This window comes from Barbatula barbatula, assembly GCF_947034865.1.
Source record: "Barbatula barbatula genome assembly, chromosome: 17".
NCBI lineage: Eukaryota > Metazoa > Chordata > Actinopteri > Cypriniformes > Nemacheilidae > Barbatula > Barbatula barbatula.
In genome coordinates, this window is record NC_136780.1 from 16749413 (window position 1) to 16755412 (window position 6000).

The 6000-nt window shown below is 38.6% G+C and overlaps 1 protein-coding gene across 1 annotated transcript in view; it reads right to left on the reverse strand.

Moving 5' to 3' along the window:
• The window catches only part of LOC306906742 (pleckstrin homology domain-containing family G member 1), a 38200-nt gene extending 37966 nt beyond the window's left edge, over positions 1 to 234 (reverse strand). Inside the window, exon 1 of the mRNA XM_079478364.1 lies at positions 56 to 234. The gene's annotated coding sequence lies outside the window, so the exon portion shown is untranslated. The remainder of the gene's footprint in view (positions 1 to 55) is intronic.
• Positions 235 to 6000: the final 5766 nt, after the last annotated feature.

A 6000-nucleotide genomic window follows, 5' to 3' on the forward strand; every position in this document is an offset into this window, starting at 1 on the left:
AATAGGCTTGATTACATAGTCTCCAGGCTTTAATTTATAACGCACATTGACTCACCTTCAAGCAGTTTTTCTACTGTGTCCTGACCTCTGAATTGATCGACACAGTATCATTGGCAGTAAAATCCTTTGTAAGTGTAATTCCATGTCCATGGATTTTGTCTTCACCCATTTATACACCGCTTCAGATTGAGTCTCAAAGTCAGGCTGAGCGCTCCACAGTGTCCACACTTCTATGAGATCAGAGAGAGAGAGAGAGAGAGAGAGAGAGAGAGAGAGAGAGAGAGAGGGCTGATGTTCTGCTGATGTATCATCACAAGACACACACACAGCCAGAGTGACACATGATGTAAAGCCAGTAACTGGATCAGTTTATGCTGCAGGCATCGCAAATTAAAGATAGTAATGGAACAAACGAAGACAGTTTGAAAGAGAAAAAGTGATTTGGAGAGAAAGGAAGGGGTTAAGAAAAAGAGAGAACAGCCAAGGGTGAACCATTATCCTCTCTCTCTACACACACGTTCAATTGGGTCACTTTAAAAGAGGTTACCCACAAGAAATAGGTGAGATGTTGAGATGCAATATTTTTTAACTTCTGGCTGGACCTAATGTTTTAAATTCACACATACAGCGTAATAGCAGGAATAAGAGACGTCTGGTTGACCTTTACTCCAAAGTCGACACCTTCATTACCTCACACATATACACGTACGCACACACACCAACATCACCAGCGGAAATCGGTGCAATTGTGAGGCACAAAACATCATCATAGTGTATAACCAGGGTATTGTTTCAATATGAACACTTGAGGAAAGTCCCTACAGTAGATTCCAGAAGTCATTCACATTTCTTCTGATTACAATATTTCCATCCCACTTAAGTTTTTGTAATATTAAAGACACAGACTTCGTATACATATTGTATGCATGACATATGATTACAATGCAACATAAATTAACTGGCCTTGTATGTGTTTTAACAGAACTTTAACACACCCCTTTAGGGCACTCGGGGTAACATTGTTTGAGTGTGTTATTTAGGTCATTGACCGTTGTGATGTCCCTTATCTTATTGTGATGGTAGTAGTAATGGATAATATTAGTGATTTAACTGTCTTGTTATCCAAAGCCTATTACCTTGTAAGGCCAAATATGAAATGATATCAAAGTGACTGTTCTCATACAGTATCCATACAGTATTTTCTTTCTCGGATGACACTAAACTTATAGCAAAGCCTTCTGGGACGGCATATCTGCAGATACCTCCAAATCAAAATGCACCAAATGAGATGTACAATTAAAACAATGCGATATACAACTCATATCAGCAGTGTTTCAGTGAGTACCCACACATTTCAGATAAAATCAAACGCAGGAAATGCATCATGTTGTTTCATATTGCCGTGAAATGACTGGTCATTGTTGTGGGAGGGGCAACAAAATTATCTTGCTCTCCTGATTGGCTGTGAGTCATCCATTGACTCAAGGAATGACTCCTGCGAGCCAATCAGAACTCAGCATGAGCGTTCAGTTTACATGCCAGGTGACCATTAGCAACAACACATTAGCAACAGGAAACTCCCTACTTCCTGCTCCGGATGGTTGGAGATTAGAAGGAAAACAGGAAATGACATCATCAAGTGGTAACCTCAGTCAAAAGCAGTATTTCATGAATATTATGACTATTTATAGATACTACACAATATGACTCTGAAAGTAAACAATATAGCACAGAAATACACCGTGGTTATGAACACACACACAGTAATCTTGTGGGGAAGCACGTATTGGGATCTCATGTGTTAAGAATTAAAACTGAAACCACAGACTACAGTAGATGCAAAATATAACTGATGGCAAACGTTTCTGTGTGTGACCGTCTAGTCTGTGTTCACGTTGTTGAATGTATGTGTGTTTGACTTTGTTTTTAGAGACCCTCAACATCCCAACCGGCTACACAAATACATTAATCTCTCTCTAAACTACAATAAGCATTAAACAAGATTTAATAAACGTTTGAATCTTTCATTACAGAGTGTATTTATTCTACATTATAATCATGAATACTTTATAAATTCCCAGGTTACCTTATTTTTGGCTTTTAGTATGGGAATAACATTTATATTTAGAAGAGACAAGCATGTAAAGTGGTTGTCTTTCAGCTCCACCTGGGAATCAATGATTATTATGACAGCGTTGTGCACTTCAGGTAAATTTGTCAATTAGCTTTTTTAAAGGAGGAGGAGCCACTCAATACGCCCCGCCCTAACTCTCTGTTTCAGTGGATGTCTTGAACGAAGTCATATGTTCTTATAAACACTATATAAAAATGATTCAGCTTTCTGTTCTTAACTGACAAGTTGAACTTGACATTGTTCTGCCGTTCTAGCCAATCAGCCTCAAGCTCTGAGGATGGGTACGAAGATAGTATTCTTCTCACCACATTTGGACACAGTGGTTATCTGTATATAATTATCATTTCATTTGTTATAATCACCACAGCCTCATAATGTATATGTATGTTTGAAGCAATCTGGCCATTCTCTGTTGACCTCTCTCTTATCAACATGGCGCTTCCATCTGCAAATGTAGTTCTTACTAGATGTTTCTTTAGAGACTGTTGTGCATGTGAATCCCAGTACATCAGTAGTTTCTGAAAAACAAAAACCATCATGTGTGGCACCAACAACAATTCATGGTCACTTTTTTACAACATTCTCATGCACGTCAGCTGAATTTCGATTGACTGCTTAGTTGAATCAGTAGGTGTACAGGTGTTCCCAATAAAGTGCTCTGTGAGTGTGTCAGTGCGTTCCAAATGGGATATATCGCCCATCCGAAGGGCCCTTCTGAGTGAAAACAATCATGGCCGCCATACTGAAGGGTGCTTAGGATTTCAAAGGGTACAACTTATGGACACTTCCCACCCCCATTATTCTTTGCGCAGATTGCGATGGATGATGACGCAGAAGGGCACTTCGAGAAATAGTCGTTTGGACCCCTATAGCCTCCAACCCTTTGAAGCTCTCACTCCGGAGAGTAAAGCATTTTAAAGGGTCTTGTAGGCCTAAGAAATGGAACACAAGGTGTGTGTGGTGTTCAGGGCTTGGATCCTTCAGATAAAATATTGTGAAAATGAACTTGGAGAATACTGCACAAAACCCACAAGTCTCTCCCTGTACCAACACATCTGAAACGAGAAAAGTGAATAAGAGAGAAAATTACATTCAATCATTGTGCTTGATTTTTTTGCTTTCATTGTTGGCTGGACGACCAAAACCATTAAACAGGAGAGCACATGTCTGAGTAATAAAGGGTTATCTGTGTTGAAACACTGCTTTGAGATATGTACACAGACACATGCACACAACGCAGTAACAGGGCCCAGATGTTTGCTAAGCTGTAAGAATGAATATGTCAGAATTTTAAAAATGTCCTTCCACCGCAAACCGATTTCAATCAAAATCAAGACTTCTTCTCAAACATTCTTCCCCAGCCTACAGAAAACACCAGTCTAGTCAAATCTCTTTTACATTTCATCTGTGGGGTTAGTTACCTCCACGTTATTACAAGGGCTTTTTCTTGAGAAGTATGAATATAGGCCTATGTAAGGAATAATTGACGACGGGCCGTTGAATTCGTTGAAAATAATGCACACCCCGAGGTGGTAATGCGGTCTGATTTTGTTTTCATCGTATTCAACATCCCTGTCATATAAGAAAAGCATAGTGATGTGATGTGATAAAAATAATTATTAATGTAAAGCGGATGATCGATTTTATGAAGCCAAATCTTCAGGGTATTTGACCACTAAAATTTGCAGTACCCTTGGTCTCCCGAATACTACAGCATACTACTGTTTCATTTTAACTTTTAAATTTATGCAGACGATTAGTGCCTTACATTGCATTCTACTATACATTTGTTTCTGACTATGTGCAATCCCATGGGATCGAATCCATGACCTTATCCATGAAGGAAAGCTAGGATAGGTATTTTATAGGTATATAGAAGGCATCATACCACTGTAGGCTTCAGCCTTCTGTGACCCTGCAGAAGACTGTACTGTACAGGTTTGGATAATGGATCGATATAATAAAGATTTTAAATATATATAAATAACAAAATTATTTATTATGGCGTTTGATTTTTTGCAGGTTGAGGGATAACTGATATCCGAGTCTGTGTCCTGCGTAGTGCAGACCAACATGGTTAAAGGCTGCAGGCGGATCTGCTGTAACACATCATGCTGTGCAGACATGCAGCGACGAGCGTGTATATGTGTGTGTGTGTGTGCAGACCCAGATGGTGAACCTGTGAGTCATCTTTCTGTTTTGCAAATAAAATAGCCTTGTTAATCTTATTCTGTGTCAAATGTCTTGATATTGTTCAACCGAGAAACTTGGTTGACATACTATATTAACATTATTGTGTAAATCAAACGATAGTGTTATAATTTGATATATTTATGTTCATTCTTGTGAGCTGTGGCAAGACGGAGGTGCAATAAAATGCCCCCTGTGTTGGGAATTCGGAAAAAACAAATAGGTACATTTGACAAACATTGTTTTTCATAGCTCTCTCTTCCAATATTAGTTAACAGCGCCAAACCAGGTTGCTGTAAACATACCACAGGAGAGACTGTAAGATGACCGTTGCTAACCAAGTAACTGACCCGAATATTCTCTCACGAAACAATTGACAGCTGTGTGACGTGAGCTGAATACACAAAGGGCAGCAGTGCTAGATAGATTTGCATTTTCAGAAGGAAATGTGGGCGCATGTTAGAGCAAAAGAACAGTGTTAACATTTAAGGTAAGGATTATGATGTGTCTCTAGGGTAGGAGATCAGGAGTACGCAAATCCGTAGAGTAACTGCCAACAGTGCAGAAGAGGCATTCACAACGGCTAGCCATTTCATGAAGTGCATGTGGATTGCATCAAACATGTCATGACTGAAGGACCATAAAAATAAACTTCCACACTTGGTTTTCATAACTCTACTTTACAGCGTGTGTCCTTCTACTCCAATTCTGATTATGTTTATTTAGCACAACAAATAAAATGTGTACCCAGTTAATACTCCTTCCTTTTCTCCTTATTTGGTGCAAGTTGTTGGAAGGTGAATTTTCAATCGTAGCTGGCAGAGCTCAGAGTTGGCCCAATATTATGTTATGTGAGAGCTACTCTTCATATCATTCAAATATAAACATTTTCTAAAGCAAGTGCTTTTCAGTGTCTTTAAAATGTTATGTTTTTAAAAATCATAAATCGAGTTAAGCTGTCAGGTAAGATTCACGGGAACTGATATTTGTCTCCATTTGACATTAACTGATACAAATAATGTAAAGTAGCAGTTTTATGCGTCAAACAGAGATGGCGATAGAGTTTTTAATGAACAAGCATTTCATACTGCTTTTGTATACTGCTGGGAAAAAAATCTGTATTTTGTGACAGGTTTTGGCGTTGTTATGTAATTTACCTTGTAATGCTGTTTTTATTTTTTTGCCCTGGTTCCCAAAAGTTCCTATTCACACTACTAAAGCACATATTACAATGACATTAAAGCTGTCATATTATTCTTTTAGAACAGTGGGAGAGACTGTTTTTATTGTTTAAATCTAGACAAAAGACACATCTTTTTAATCTTGCATTCACAACACTATCATAATATATATTCCAATGGTTAAGCCTGCACTAGTTAGATCAACCGGAACCAGGAACACTTCCAATAACAACTGATGCATTTGTTGCATCAAAGAGTGAAGAACAGTACTCTACTCTCAGCCAGTCTTGTCTCATTGTTCCAAGGTTACTAGAGTGAGCAGGATGCAGTTCAAGGTTACAAGAGCCGGCAGGAAGCAGTCCATGCCCAGACCTAACAAATGCTGTGATGATAGAGCTGGACAAAGGATGTGGCGACTCTACAAAATTTCAGCCGCTACATTTATTAATGGTAATCTTAAATCAAATTTGTTTTATTTTGCCTTGTTGTTCAAGC